Here is a 17069-nt window from a genome sequence, read left to right as displayed (position 1 = left end):
AAGCAGTTTTTTCCTTATCACTGGGGACCATGGGAATTTGCCAATATCCTGATCTCAAGTCAACGGAGGAAAAATAGGAAGCTGAATGAAGGCAATCAATGGCGTCGTCGATTCGGGGTACTCTTTCGGGGGGATCCTCTTTCTCCTCTTCAGCTAATCCAATCTACTTGGCCAAGCCAATGTTGTAGAATTGGTTGACCGTTACAATATGTTGAATCTGGTGAACCAGACGATGATCGGAGAGCGGTTTCCGGAGTTCACGTACGTAGCGCCATTTGTAAGTCAGTCAGGAACCGAATGCAGACCAAATAGAAATGGCAGAGCTCCCCAAATTGATCAACAAAAGCAAGAATGCCGATATCCGTGCTTTCAATGTAGCAAAAATTGAAGCATTGTTGAACCACGAAGGGAGTTTGAAGGTGACTAGAAGAAAGCTCACTATTGGCAAAAATAGAGTGCATGCACTCCGGGACGCCAGTGGTCACGTAAGAAACAACATTGGTGGCATGCTAAAAATACCCGTTCGCCTCTACCCCTCCCCCAGAGACAAGTTTACCCGTAAGTGTTGCCGATCAGGTTCTGCCGGTTACGACAAATGAGGTAGCGACGGCGCTCCAAGCAATGAAGAAAGGCAAAGCAGCAGGAGATGATGGAATTACGTCTGATATATTGTGCCTGGGAGACCACGTTGTGCTAACCAAGCTTGCAGCCCTATTCTCGCAGTGTTTGAGCTCCCTAAGGGTGCCAAAGGACTGGAAGAAAGCAAATTTAGTTCTCCTACATAAGAAAGGTGATGCCAAAGAGCTTAAAAATTACAGGCCCATCAGCCTCCTTTCCGTTACCTATAAATTGTTTACTAAGGTAATTCTAAACCGCATTAGTACCACTTTAGACTTTCATCAGCCACGAGAACAGGCCGGTTTTCGGAAGGGCTTCTCAACTTTAGACCATATTTACGCTATCAACCAGGCAATCGAAAAGTGTTCAGAGTATAATGCACCGCTTTACATGGCATTCAGATATTATGAAAAGGCATTTGACTCAGTGCCCACTTCAGCAGTAATAAAGGCGTTACGTGATCACGGCGTCGACGCGGCATACACTGCGCTATTCGAAGATATATACGACGGATGTACGAAAACCATACGGCTCCATCACAGAACTTCTAAATTTCCTATTCAGAAGGGTGTCCGCCAAGGGGATACAATATCGCCACAATTATTCACAGCCTGTCTGGAGGGTGTGTTCAGAAAGCTTGGGTGGAGGAAAACCGGAGTGCGAATCAATGGGGAATTCCTTACCCATCTAAGTCTTGTAGACGACATTGTCTCGTTCAGTCAAAGCAGCCAGGACTTACAGCGCATGCTTTGCCAATTGTGCTCGGCAAGTATGACTGCAGGCTTAAAAATCAACACGAAAAAATACAAGGTAATGCCGAATCAGCGCGCCAAGGTACATCAACTTCCAGGTAGGCGATGGAGTCTTGGAAACAGTCCCAGAATACGTATATCTTGGGCAGGTCATAGCTGCTGATCTGAATACGAACGGGAAATTACACGTAGAGTAAGCATGGGGTGGGATGCTTTCGGTAAGAACTCAGATACCCTCACTGGTAAGCTTCCTCTGTCACTCAAAAAGCTTGTATTTAATCAATGTGTTCCTGCTGTAATGAGTTACGGGGCAGAAACTTGGAGTATCACCCAAAGGCTTGAAAAGAAACTTAGATCGGCCCAACGGGCAGTGGAACGCCGAATGCTAGGGGTCACGCTGGGGGACAGGAAAACAGCCTCGTGGATTAGGAAACAAACTCAGGAGGAGGACATTCTAGTTCAAATTAAGCGAAGGAAATCGGCATGGGCTGGTCACGTAATGGGAATGAGGGACAACAGGTGGACAATCCGTTTGACGGAGTGGCTGCCAATAGAACGCAAACGCAGTAGGGGTCGACCGAGAACTCGAAAAGAGATGAGTAAGAAAATTTGGGGGAAAGCATGGACTCAGCACTCGATACGCGTGGCTGGAGATCTCTTGGAGAGGCTTTTGTCCTGCAGTGTACACAAACAGGCTTATGATGATGATGATGATGAATAAATGCGGTGGGAGAGATTTTCTCCTTTTCCTTTTGGGTACATTCATATACGTACGAACGTAGAACGTGACTTTTTCACGTCTACTTTTTAATTGTACAGCTAATTAAGATAATGCCAGGAAATTTCTTTTCGAAAAATATGTGTAATATACGTCGCAGCAATCGCATGTCATGCATACATGTATACATACATACATACATACGTGCGTACACACATACATGCATAAGTACGCACGCACGCGCATACATACACGCATACACATATGTGCATACACACATACATACATACATACATGCATGCATACATGCACACACATACACACGTACGTACACAAATACATATATACATACATGAGCCTGAGGAAAGCAAGTTCTCTTTGCTGAAACGTAGGCCACAATCGTGCTTTTACCTTGTTCGAAGTTTTTCTTCTCTTACATATACACATACATATATACATACACGAATACATACATACATGCACACACATACATCCATGCATACATCCATGCAAACCCTGCTGGAAACGTACTAGACACTGTTTTCACAAACCTTAACTCTGTCGTTGTCGATCAGTTCCCCGAACCTATTGTGGCCGTTGACGCGTGGCACCCTCCTTTCGGAGCCTCAGCCCACATATGCATGGCGCACGACAACAGCGTTTCAACTCCCAGACACGACTTTGCTCGCGGAGATTACACATCTCTCTACCACTCGCTCGACAACGCAGACTGGACCTCTGTATACAACGCGCCCTGTGTAGACGTGGCCGTCCAGGAGCTAACCCAAACTGTTCATTACTTCATGGACCAACACATCCCAAAGCGGCGAATTCGCTCCTCTAAATTTCCATTCTGGTTTAGCCATGAGCTCCGAGGCGCGCTTCGAAGAAAACGTCAATTTCACCGTTTGTTTAAGGCGCACAATGACCCGTCTGCTCTCGCTAGCTTCAGAGAATGGCGCTCCTCAGTGAAAAAGCTCCTTGCCCGGGATAAAAAGATGTTTACGGACTACTCTGAAACATCTCTTACCCACTCCCCTCGGGAGTTTTGGCGGTACATCAAATTCCGCACACGTCATGCACGCGAAAGCATAACCCTTCAGGATGGTGACAAGATTGTGTCCGACCCTGAAGGCGTGTGTGAACTTTTCGCACGTCATTTTTCTTCGACATACTCGACCTCTCACGACAGCGGCAGCGAATTGGATTTCGATTCTAACGGTCCTGTATTGCCAATCCCCAACGTAACCGAAAACGATGTTGTGTCCGCCATCCGCAAACTCCCATCGAAAAAGTCGGCAGGTTGTGACAGTATCCCTTGCTTCATCGTGAAGGGCTGTTGCGCTGTTTTTGCCCCTTTGCTCTGTCACATCATACGTATGTCACTGGTTGAGCAACATTTTCCAACTGACTGGAAAATTGGTTCCATCTTCCCTTTGCACAAATCCGGAAGCGCCACAATCCCAGCAAACTATAGGCCAATCTCTCTTCTGTCCTCATTTTCCAAAGTCTTCGAAAAGGTCTTGCATCGATACCTTTTATCAGCTATGCATCCACTAATTCATTTCAACCAACACGGCTTCATGCCCGGAAGGTCGGTAGATTCAAATCTTGCCTGTTTTCTAAACGACATCGGCCCTCCAGTACTGTCTCACCAACAGGTAGATACAGTATATTTTGACTGTAGCAATGCCTTCGACGTTGTTAATCACGATCTACTACTTCGCAAATTGTCCGGATACGGTCTTTCCCTTGAGTTATGCCAGTGGTTCGGCAGCTACTTAAAAGGCAGGTCCAATTGTGTTAGTTACGAAGGCGCTACTTCCCGGCCCTTCCCGATGACCTCAGGGGTACCTCAAGGCTCGACACTGGGCCCTCTCCTTTTTAACATTTTTGTTAATGACATACACCCCGCTATTAAGCACTGTTCGCTCTCCCAGTATGCCGACGATATGAAGCTCTATCGCACTATTTCTTCACCTTACGATCGTGTACTGCTGCAAAATGATATCAACGCAGTTTCTGCATGGTGTGACTGCAACTATCTAAAACTTAACCTCTCGAAAACCATCGTAATTTCATACACTCGCAAGTCTTCCCCGCTCACTTTTACGTACTTGCTGCTTGGTGAACCTGTAAAATGCGCTACCGTAGTGCGCGATTTGGGCGTAATGATGGATGCGAAACTGCTCTTTAACGCGCATGTGAACTATCTGACCAACTCCTGTCTCCGTACGCTTGGCGTAATTTCCCGCGCGACCAGGGATTTCACCGACCGTTCATGCTTTGTTTCACTGTATCGCGCTCTCATTTTGCCCAAGCTCGACTTTGCTAGTGCAATTTGGAATTGTTTAAGCCCTTCGTCCTCCCTTCGACTAGAAAGGATTCAGAAGCGCTTTACTAGAACCGTGTTTTCTCGCCACTCACCTATGAGCCGATATGAGCACGGTGGGCTTCTGAAGATCCTGAATTTAGATGAGCTATCAGCGAGGCGCTCCAGGCGCGACCTGGCTTTTCTGTTTAATTGTATTCACTCGAAGTTCGACTGCCCTTGCCTCGTAAGCTCTGTCCATCTGCGAGTGCCAAGCAGACCACTACGGCCGCATGGATACTTTGATGTAGACAGATCAATGAGTTTGGCACCAGCCAGCCGGTGCCAGCTCACCTATAACAGTCTGTTTCCATCTCCCATAGACGTTTTTTGCGGCGATTTGGTACTGTTTAAGCGCTCACTGAAATGTATGATATTTTGAATACGCATGCTGTGGAGAGGTCGCTCCTGCACTTCTGTCCCTGCTCTCGTGTTTCCTCACATACAGCACTACCTTGCCTATCTTCGTACGTGTTCGTACGTTCCTTGCCATGTTCGTACGTTCTCCTGTGCATACTCCAGGCACATCCTCCGAGCCTTTACCGTTCAAAAATGTTTGCGTCTCCTTTCGATAACACTACACTTTTGTATATATCTATCTGCACTTCCACATTTACCAATTTCTGATTTATACGCTGCCCATATTTGTACTGTTTGTATTCCTTGTATCCATGTATTCCTTTCTATTCATTGTTTGTATTCCTTGCATCCATGTGTGTTGCCTGTTCGTATTCTTTGTACCTATGTATGCGGTGCATCACCCGAGAAGGCCCTGTGCTGTTGGTGAGCACTTCAAATAAATAAATACATACATACATACATACATACATACACACGTACGTACGTATGTCTGTACATACATACATATATACATGCATACATACATACATACGTACATACATACATACATACATACATACATACATACATACATACATACATCCATGCATGCATGCTTGCATGCATACATACCGACATACATGCATGCATACATGCATACTCACATACATACACACATGCGGACGATGTATTTTACAATATTTACATGGCGGCTATCACAGAACTCGCACAGGCTGCCTGCCAGCCACTGCCTCGTCGTCGTGGGTGGTTGCACACCGAACAGTGTCCACTTGTTTCGTAACAATACATACATGCATGCATGCAACATGCATACATACATACGTACCAGAATACAAGCATACACACCTAAATGCAAACATACATAAGCCCATACATACGTACGTACACACGCATGCGCATACATACATGCATGCATGCATGCATGCATACATAACTAGATACATACATACATACATACATACATACACACACATTCATGCATACGTACATACATACATATCTCCCTACATACCTACATATGTAAATGCATAAATACATACATACACGCACACATACATACATGCATACATACCTACATACATACAGGCATACATACATACATCATACATGCATACATACATACATGCATACATACATACATACACGCACACATACATGCATTCATACATACATACATACACGCACACATGCATGCATTCATACATACATACATACATGCATTCATACATACATACATACATACATACATACATACATACATACATACATACATACATACATACATACATACATACATGTATGGATACATACATCATACATGCATACATACATGCATGCACACATACATACATACATGCATGTATACATGCATACATGTATACATACACACATAAATGCATGCATGCATGCACGCATACATGCATACATACATAAATACATACATACATATATTCACACACGCATACATGCATACGTACATGTACATGCATACATGCATACATACATGCATACATACATACATGCATGCATGCATGCATAGATGCATACATACATACATACATACACACATACATACATGCATGCATACATACATACATACCTACATGCATGTATGCATACATACATACATGTATGCATACAGACATGCATACATGCATGCATAGATGCATAGATACATACATAGATACATACATACATGCATACATACATACATACATACATACATGCATACATGCATGGATACATACATATATTACATTCACACATACATACATGTACTCTATGGTAAAACGTACATGCGTCATTGTGTGCGGACGCCATACATCCCGTACGCACCAATCAGAGCCTTGCAAACACTGTAATACACATGCCAACTTTTAAATCTTTCTGAGATATTTAGGGGAGCAGTAAGCGTCGGAACAAAGCGTGTTTTGAAGGCGGCCCGTGACGTATATGCACAGGAACCGTTTTTAGCCACAACTCAACGTAACCGAAAACCTAAATTACGAAGTCGCTTCGACCCACTTCGGGATGAAATAGAGAATAACCCGTTAAACTAATTTGAAGCAACCCCGCCCCACGAGGCGCATCGTATACGCTCAGTTGCCAGAAACGCACCTCAATTCACTTCAAATGAGGACCGGTGAAACACGTTAATCGGGGATGGGTTAAATTATTCCGCAGCCCCATTTTTACAACTACACTGTGAGCGAACCAATCAGGGAATGTTCGCGATAGTCGGCGCTGTTATAACGATATCGTAGGGATCAAACATGCACAAATTTCTGCGTAATGTACAGGTGCCGTCATAAGTAATTGGAACAAGGATTTGTGAATATCACAAAATTCTATTTCTCTTACTGACTTTATGACAGCCATTACCGGTTTTTAGGAAACATTTTTTATTAGGGAAGACTCCTTTAGGCGCGCACCAATGCAGCCAGACAGTTTTCGGAAGAATAAATTCCTATAAATTTACGAGGTCGGGTTCCAATCACTTTTGATGGCTCCTGCACAGTCAACCTTCGCTATATCGAAGTATTCGTGACAGGTAACTGACTTCATTATATGCGGAAATTCTTTAAAGTGGGAATCATTTATCTCTGCAATGCAATGGGTACCATGACCCTATTTAGAAAGAACACTTCAGTTACCATGACCCCTTCGAGTAAAGCAATAATTGCAATAAAGCGAAGCCGTTATAACGAGGGTTTGCTGTATGTGTATTAGAACGGGAGTCGCAACGCTTTCTCTGCAAGGGTGGCTTTGCCGCGAAGTTAGGTCTGGCTGCGTCGGTGTCATGAACAAAATATGAGAAGGATCCCTTTGGGAGAAACTTATGACAACAAATAGTCACCCCCGTGTCTGGCAGCGATCTTCGTACGTTATTCATGTCACGCGGAGGTGGGAGAACAGTTTGCTGTGGCTTAATTCAGTTATGTCTGGGTGTGCATAGCGCGAGGTACGGTTAATGTTATTGTTGAGTTTGGTTCTCTGTACGGTTACCACGCTTCTCGAGGCGTGCGGCTCGTTCTTCCTCAGTCTCCTCGGCTCGCTGCCTTCTCTTGGTTTCGTTCCGACGACGAAGCCTGACGACGAATCCCACCGAGCCGACACTTCTGTATATACATTTTGCTATTTTTTATTCTTTATTCTTTTTATTTTCATTTTTTAGTTTTTATTTCTTACTTCCTAATATTCTTATTTTTATTTATTTATTTATTTATTTATTTATTTATTTATTTATTTATTTATTTATTTATTGCGCGGCGAGCGGCGCTGCCAGCTGTGGCGGCTAGGGAATATCTAGGTTCCCTAGCCACCACAGGTTCCCTAGGAACTGCTGCCAGCTAGGGAACCGAGGTGCGGCCGCCGGTCACAGCGAAACGGCGAGAATACGGCCATTGTAGCTCTGGCTACAAAATTGCCCGCGTATCTGCTCACTTCGCTGCAAATGTCGTTGAAATACGATAGTCTTCAGTCGCCCGTGCCACGAAAATGCCTCCCTCCTTTCCCCAGCCCACCTCTCATGCTCCTCCCATGCCGTTTCGCTCCTCCCACAACAAACACGGTGGCGGTTTACTCAAGTCAATTCAACAGGAGCGCAAATTATCCCATATTTTAATGAAGCGCCACTTTTACCGACTTAGCGCTAATAACGAAGTCAGCTTTCTGTAACGAGGAATGTACTATTATGACAATGTATGATACAACCCACTTGGAATGTATATAGGTTCAATGACACGTCAGCAGCTATGTCCAAGATTAGCAGCGTCAAGCTGTACTTACGGCCACCACTCCTTTTTCGTAGTATACGGAACTGCAAAAGAGAGGAGGAAATAACTCATTTACTCCCACAATTACAAGTGTAGAGGAAAAAAGAAAGCTTCCCAAAACCCTCAGCAAGAACTGTCGGAAGAATGCTGAGCCGCACTGCTGTGCATTGACTCCCAAAGTCGACTTCGCTGCTATAACTAACTATATTGCTGGGACGGCACTTTTCCTCGTGCATTGTAATCAGTAACGTGGCCTGAAGCGAAACTTTACCGATGGTTTACGAATACACACGGATGGGCATGCTGATGCTATTTGCCAAGACCTATCTGATCTTAACGTTGATTTGTTCTCTGGGACGTTATTCAGCTCGTATAGGCAGGCGTGTCAGCGAGGTGTACGCTCAGCCGCAACATTTACGAACGCACAAGGATGTGGGGGCTGAAGACAAATTTCTTTTCAACAGCGAATATGTTGCCGGTCGGGCCTTTTCGTCCGTCTGCTGAAGGTCGTGCGTCACGCGGAGGAGGAGCGCGTTCCTATAGACACACCGATAGAGGGCGCAGTGGTCTATAGGGGCGGTTTCCTCTCCCTCCCGCGTGGTAAGGTAAGGAGGAGGGAGCCTCCCGTCGCCGACTTTTAGCTGCCCATTGCCTTGCGCGATCCGTAGGTTTGCGTGGCGACGGCTAGCGTCACTAAATGAATGCTTTTAAAGTATGGGACTCTTTTCTCTTATCGTTATGTGCCGCCAGGATTTTGATTGGTCGGTCGGCACCACGTGATATTTTTCGCATGTGGGCGCAGCCATTTTGTTTCTGGGCGCCTCTCTCCGTGTCTCTGTCTCTGGTGCCAGACGCTAGAGTGGCTGGTCACACTCTGCCCGTCACAACCGGCGGCGGTTTCGTTGGGAGAGATGGCAACACTGCAAGCCAGAAACAAAATGGCCCCCAGACGCTCCCGGGTGCACGAAGTGGCGGTACTCTTAGCGCAGCTTATAGTGACGCTACCGACGGCGCTCGAGCCGACACTAGAGAACCACAGCTCTGCTGTTTCAGCGTATTTCGCACTGGGTGGAACTTTAAACAAGAAACACTCACTCAAGAGCCTGACGGGGACAGGGGGTTGCTCCGGGCCGCGCGGTGGCAGCGACTCTTTCGGTCCGGGAGGCTTGCGCTTTTGCGGACCTCTGCCACGTCGCCCTGCGGAACGAGAACGTTGGTTCAGCACGTACACTCAGTCGCGTCCCGGATAACGACCCACATATAAGCGTGGCGCAGTCTCAATTCCTGGATATAGGCGGTTCTGGAAGACCCATTCTGCGAGACGAAAACCGCGAGTGCAGCTATGGTATTCAAACCGTCCCCACATTCCCTCATAGCGAAACACGCAAACGTCAGGAAGTCATCCACAAGACGGCCGTCATTGTCTGCCCATCGACTGTGTATCCACTCGGTCGCCCCTTTCTGTTACTGACCGTTTGCAAAGCGGAAATTGTTAAGTAAAATAAGGTGTATACCAACACTCTTCGTCAATGTTTGGCTATACGACACGCATGCAGGTGGGTGACCGCGATGATTTAAATCTGGTTGTAAAGCAGTGGTTCAGGTGGCCTCCAGAGCAAGCGGCCCCTGAGCTACAAGGCTCGGCGCTTAAGCGGCCCTCCAAGGTCTGGAGAAAGGGCCGCCTAAGCGCCGAGCCTTGTAGCTCGGTAACCCGCCGCCGTAGCGTGAGCCTCCCCTAGCCGCTATGCTAAAACTCTCTAATGAAAAAGACCTCTTTTATCAGCATGACACCAGGACCTGTGTTTGTGGTGTGTACTGTGCTCGGTGGCCCCCAGTGTCTGTGGCAACGCTGCTTTTCTTCGGCGGCGCCTTAACTTTTTCTCTTTTCTCTCTCTATCTCCTTTTTCTCTACCCTATCCTATTCACCCCCTTCTATATTCCCTGCCCCCCGGACTGGGTTGTATGCCGCTGAGCCCCCAGATGGGCTCAAAATTATCCCCAGTCCATTTCTTTTCCTTTTCAAACCGAACCACTACCCTCAGCCACATCAAATCGTTTAGCGTGAATCTTGTTATCTTGTATCTTCAGCTGTACTCCTTTCTTTTCCACATAGTTAATTCCCTCGCATCTCCTAAGTCGGACCACAATGTCCTCCGCATGCCATCCCCCTCTACTTTTCATACCCCTAAGTACGGATCAAATTTTTTTCTCGAAACTTGTTGTCCTGCTAGTGTTTTTTTTTTTTTGAAGGGGGGTGTTGCTGAATTGCAGATGCCTTAAAGCCAACGGCGCAGTGCGTCCGTTACGATTCAAACGTTTCACGAGCGGCGAGGGAAAGCGGCAGACGCATGTGCGTCCGAGCAATCGGGTTTTCGACACGGCGCTACAGTGTACTCGAAGAGACACGTGTGTCGTTCGGGGCCGAGGGGGGTCCATTTTGAGATGAAAATTTCTGCTGAGGAACTCCTGCTGTAAGCAGCGCCCCTGGTGGCCGTTGCTTATGTCCTCACAAGTTTTGTTTGTTAAATTAATCCTTATTTAATGCCATAAATAATCTTACTTCTTTGTTTTATCATGAAACGTTTTATAAAACCAGTCAAATAACTGTTTAGCTTGATTTAAAAACATAGTTGGCGCTGGCTGCAACATGAGTTCCCTGGGGAACGCCTGCGCTCCATACAATTTTTTTCATCGCAAAAGGGACCCGCGCTCTCCATTGATTTTCCCCTCGCACGACGCACCTTATCTTCTAGTATGCTGTAGCGGCGCGGCAAAATATCGAGCAAGTTGAAAGAGCGCAGAAGCGGCCGATCCGTGGGTCTCACGGCAGCCAAGCCGTTTCTCGGAGCGGGAAACGCGTTCACAGACGCGTCCTTCTCCACTCATGTGTTTCGCCCTTAGTACATACACCTCCGATCGGGAAGCGTATATGCGTTTCCTAGTCAGTACAGTCAAACGTCCCCTGAGCTTGCTTATGGGGTCTATAACACAGCGTAAACGTACCTAAAGCATACAAAACCACCAGAACTGAAATAAATAACAGCCAAAATGGACCTGCAATGGTTGAAAACCACGCTGTAGAAAAATATTCAACAGAAATGGTCGAAACTGACCTAAAAGGGGAAAACCCGCAAAAACGTACAAGCAGTAGCTGAAACTGACCAAAAGGCAACGAAAATACCCTAAATCCCATTTATAATGCATGAAGATGTCACAAATAGATTAGATGCGGGACGACAAATGATAATACTAAAATATGGCAAACCCTCGAAAATAAAAAAAAGCAGTAACGGAATTCGAACCCGGGCTAGGCTGTTTGCTTCGCAGGAGCGGAACTACTAGATTACGAGTCCAAGCGATTTTGAGCGATTAAATTGAGGGCCACATGCACATGGACATAGTTTCAAGCATGTCCCTAGATGGCGCCATGCGTCGCTTATCTGTGCTGACTAGGAAACGTCTATACGCGACAGTTTCAAACATGTCCCTAGATGGCGCCATGCGTCGCTTGGCTGTGCTCACTAGGAAACGCCTATACGCGACCGGGAAGGTGGTAGATGGATGAGTGTAGGTTAGCGGGTGTAACGATGCCTGAAGCCGGAAGTGGCATGCTTCGGACAACACGCCCAACGCAGGCGCCACCCCATTGGAACTTTCTGGTCCGCCTGGCGAACCTGTTCAGCACCGCTTACCTGGACCTGGCGCATCTCCGGACTTCGGGGGCTTGATCCGTCCAACTTGAAAATGAAGTAGGAACGTTTCGAACATTAGTCTTGCGATTAGTATGCTACTGCTGCTGAGGGTGACACTGATACTATATACGGGTATAAGTTAAGGGGTACTCACCTTGTTAACTTACAACTTCATAACCTGCGGGTCTAAAAACCATCGTGCACCAATACGAAAAGTTTTACAAATACATATCAGTGTTCAGAACGGCCTATGTTGCTTATTTTAGAAATATGTCATTTCTGTACTGAGATAAAAAATAAATATCTCGCACACTAGACACCTAGCGCCATCTAACGAAAACTAAAAAAAACTGGTTGATTCCTCTGTCATGGGAATCAGTCAAACACGAAAGTGAAATGTGCAGCGAAATCTGCAGCTGAGCATGATTTTCAGGCCGGCGGCTGTCTTTTGGGTGTGCTTGGCGAGCGACGTCCTGCTGGCGGGTCGCTTCGGCAAAGGTGTACTGGCGTCATTTCCGTAACGGATATGACGTCAGTGAAATCTTGGTGTATCGCGGCATAAAACAATTTCGTGTTAAAATATAAAACCCGAAAACGAACAACTTTGCGCATAACGTACTCTTTAGTACTAAAGGTTGCTTCCCCGCAGGAAGACCCTGTGTGCAGGGGTGCACCCTTTACAGGCCGCTTAGTTGTACTGGCGTCACTTCCGTGACGAATATGACGTCAGCGAAATCTTCCTGTGTCCGGGAATAAAACACTTTCATGGCAATAAGCTAGAATGCATTCATCGTTGATTTTTTTATTTCAGCAACCGTGTGCTATGTATCTAAGAGGAGCAAACTAGGCCGTTACGAACATTTTGACGTATCTGTGAAACCTTTTGTATCGGCGCACGATGCTTTTTAAGCCCGTGGGTTATAAATTAGCAAGTCCTGTAGGAATGCGATCAGGTGGGTCCCCCTTAAAGGGACACTGAAGACACAACACAAGTTGCTCGAGAGCGATAGAGATTAACTCACCGAGAACACGAATATACCCCTCTTACACGCAGTTTTTCTTTAAAAAGGTAGAAAATAGCGAAAACGTGAAGACAGGTGGCGCCGCCCCTGGCTTAACCGCGCAACTTACACCAGGAGTGGTTAAAATTGCGTGAGAGATATTTTAAAATTACGCCTTTAAAAGTTCACAAAAACGTCACTTGAACCTTTTGTAGTGTCATGTTTGAACGTCGAAGAACAAAAAAGAAAGCTAGATATCGTGGGCATAAAGTTTCTTACAATGTACACTGGAGAGGAATCTGGCGCTAGCGTCTATGCGGCTCATATCAAGGCCGTCTGTGCCGTCCATGGAGTTTCATACTGATATATGCTAGAGGGAAATCTGGCTCCGCTGTCTAAGGGAGCCGCGCTTCAGCGAGCGTTCCTTAATATACCGGGCAGGCGCGTTCCACTTGTCCTTGGCATGGCTCAAGAACAGGCTGAAAAGTTAGCTCTGGCTGCAAAAAAGCAACAATATTACTGTAGAATGTTCATGAAATTTGTTTTGTTATTATAAAATTGAACCTCCAAAAAGATTAATTTGTCAGTGATAATTTAGAAGCTTCATGAACGATCAACAAGAAAAAAAAAAGTTGCCCTTTTTGTTAATTTTGGCTAAGGGACGAAAAGAAGCCACATGGCTAGCTAAGCCAAGTAGGCGAGGAACGTCGCTAGTGGCAAAGGCACCGCCGCCCACGGCGGCCTGCGACTGCACCGACAGATTTTCCTCTAGTATATATTAATATGAAACTCTATGATGTCGTCATGGACCGCCATTACATCATGCGCTCGCCTTAGTTTCATCATTGGCTTGGATTGAAACGTTTTAGTGACCGGAAATTTAAACAAAGTACAATAAAAACGCGATGAATAGTGTGCAATTATTTAAGTGGAAAATAAATCAGGCTGTTTTAAAACTAAGGAAAAAAAGGAAGTAAAGCATATTTTTGCCGGAACGGTTGTGCCTGGTATTCTGCAGGCCAAGGTGGTAGTTACGAACAATGTTAATGTTTGGGGCCCCTAATTAGAGCCTCTAATTTTAATAATTTTGCCATTATTTCAAAGAAGTTGTTTGAAGAGCTTGGAAAGTTTTTTGAGCGTGCTCATGACAACGCCGCCTTCGCGGTGAACTGGTGTACCGACCGTCAGTTACAATTGAACAAAACTTGCTGCTGCGCGAGTTGCTTCATACCTGAAGAAAAAAAGAAGACGTGGCGTTAAACAGTCGGGGACGATGACTTATCTATCTTATCTGATCTGTCTTATCTTAACTTCGTTGAAGTACGTTTTGTATTTTTTTTCGTCAGCTACAAATTTCGCGGTGGCATATTACCCGCTCAGTCATACGTCCTTCGACTGCGTCAGGTACGATCACGCACTACCTGCTGTTTCATCGAACACGGCTACCGCAGAACAGGGAGGATTTCGGCTTCCTCGTAGCTCGTAGACGTGTTTATACATAGTGAAGATAGCAAATCTCAAAAACCGCCTCAGAATCCAAATGTCATGCCAAGCCCCCAAAAAAGAAGTGGGGGTCGTCCCATAAACACGCACGACGGCATATATATAGTATACCTCTCTAGTATATATATGAGAGCAGAGCCAGTAGATCATGTGGCGACCCCAAACACCAGCAAGTTCGTCTCGGTGCAATACCTGGTGCAATACTCGGCTAGATAATCGTGCGACCCTTGTACAGTACTGTGGGCATAGCCACTTTTATTATAACCTTCTGCGTGATTTTGCTCGCCTAAGAAAACGCGGGAAGGCGTATTTTGGCTAAGGTCAGCATTTTCAAGAGTGTGTGTGTGTGTGTACGTAACGTCTTCCCCAGCTGCCGCTGGATGGCGCTACTCTTCCACACTTGGGGCGGTTCCGCTTTGCCAAGGGGAGTGCGGGTACTATGAACGAGCGGTTAGTTCGGCGCCAACTTTCGCGAGGCCTAAAAGGATAATATGCTTTTTTCTTTAAAGAAGCGTGCATTACCAATCACGGGACCATGAAGAAAGATTTTACTTATTGGTCTGTTGCAGCAAAGGACGTGGTAGTTTGGAAATTTCCCTGATACAAAATCACTGCAGGAAAGCTAACTTTACACAATCGGTTACCATCAAAGGCGCGTGATGATGTTATTATTATTATTATTATATTATTATTATTACTTGTACTATTATTATTGCTAATACGAAACGCGAAGCTTTCTACGATATCAATGCAATGTCCGTAACCCAATCACCGTAAGTCCAAATAAACGACAATGCTGAGCTAACCGAACCAGCACATTCAGATGACCCAATCACAAACCAATAGATAGAAAATCACACTCGTTTATGTGCCGAATGTATTTACAAGCCGCAAACTTCCTAGCATTGGGGAGATTCAAATATTTTCCCTATTTAGGCATGACCACCGTCTGCACGGGCGTTCCCACTCGCTTACCTTTTATTGCGAGGCGGTTTCGCACGTGATCGATGGTTCGTACCATGATCGAGCGCAAGCGTGGGTTTGTCATCGACACGTGGATGCACGGCTGGTCCTTGGCGCTTTTCTTCGGCACACCTGGAAGGGAAAAAATAAAGCGAGAGCTCATCTACTCCCCGTCTCACAAGGTCAGTCATCGTGTCGCAATGACAAGCGTCAGATACAGATGTAGTAAATATAAATACCCCAGAAAGTGAACAACACAGTCGCCCAGATAGCCGAATTGGTAAGGCATTCGAGATCTAATCGAAAGGTGTGGGTTCGGTCCCCACTCCGGGCGCGTTTTTTTCTTTCTTTCTTTCTCACGTAAATTAATAAAAAAATAATGTAACATCACTAACGGTAAAAAATAGTCTAACCATTCCCCTGTGCCTTCTTTGGTGTTGTAGACTGCCGGCATTTCTTTATATATATATATATATATATATATATATATATATATATATATATATATATATATATATAGTTACAGTGTTAGGTACAGGACAATCACTAGGTTGTCTGTTACGTTAGTCGGCAGTCAATCGCCTGTGTAGGGTATGTCCCAGTGGAACGGGATCCAGGGGGTATGCTGGCACATAGAAGAGGAGGGCGAAGAAGAGTTTTCCCCGGCTCGCTGCTGACCGGCATCTGTGGTACCACGTCTTGCCTGTGGCTCCGCACGACTTGTAAATAAAGCCTTCATCCATTTGTTACGTCCGTAGCAATATATATATCTATATATATATATATATATATATATATATATATATATATATATATATATATATATATATATATATATATATATATATATATATATATATATATATATATATATATATATATATATGCGCATCACCAGCACGAAGCTCGTGCAGCGTGCCTGACTGACTGTCAGTCGGCTGGTGCACCGACCTCTTCCACCCTGCCGTTAGGTTGTTTAGTGACGACATGCTTTTCTCTGGGCAGTGATACCATACTACAATACATAATATAATGGGGTTTATTGGCAGGGCTTCAGAGAGGTAGCAGCGAAATCTTGCAGTGTCTGAGTTCAAACGATTTCTGTAGCCCACTCGCAGATACCTCGCAGGAAAACTGTCGATGGGGCTGCCGCCGTCTCTGCGTTACATTTATACCAACAGGGGGATTGATGCCACTTGGAGGTTTGTCCCTGTCTAATCAGAGTTCACATATATTTGTTGAGATCTGTGCTTTTTTTAAGAAGGCTGGATTAGTTGTGGTGCGTCCATCTACACTCAAAAGTTCTTCCTTTTGT

This window comes from Haemaphysalis longicornis, unplaced genomic scaffold, assembly GCF_048455015.1.
Source record: "Haemaphysalis longicornis isolate Haplotype H1 unplaced genomic scaffold, Haemaphysalis longicornis Haplotype H1 scaffold_6, whole genome shotgun sequence".
NCBI classification, from domain to species: Eukaryota; Metazoa; Arthropoda; class Arachnida; order Ixodida; family Ixodidae; genus Haemaphysalis; species Haemaphysalis longicornis.
The sequence above is the reverse complement of the archived record's forward strand: the minus strand, read 5'-3'. Positions refer to the sequence as shown.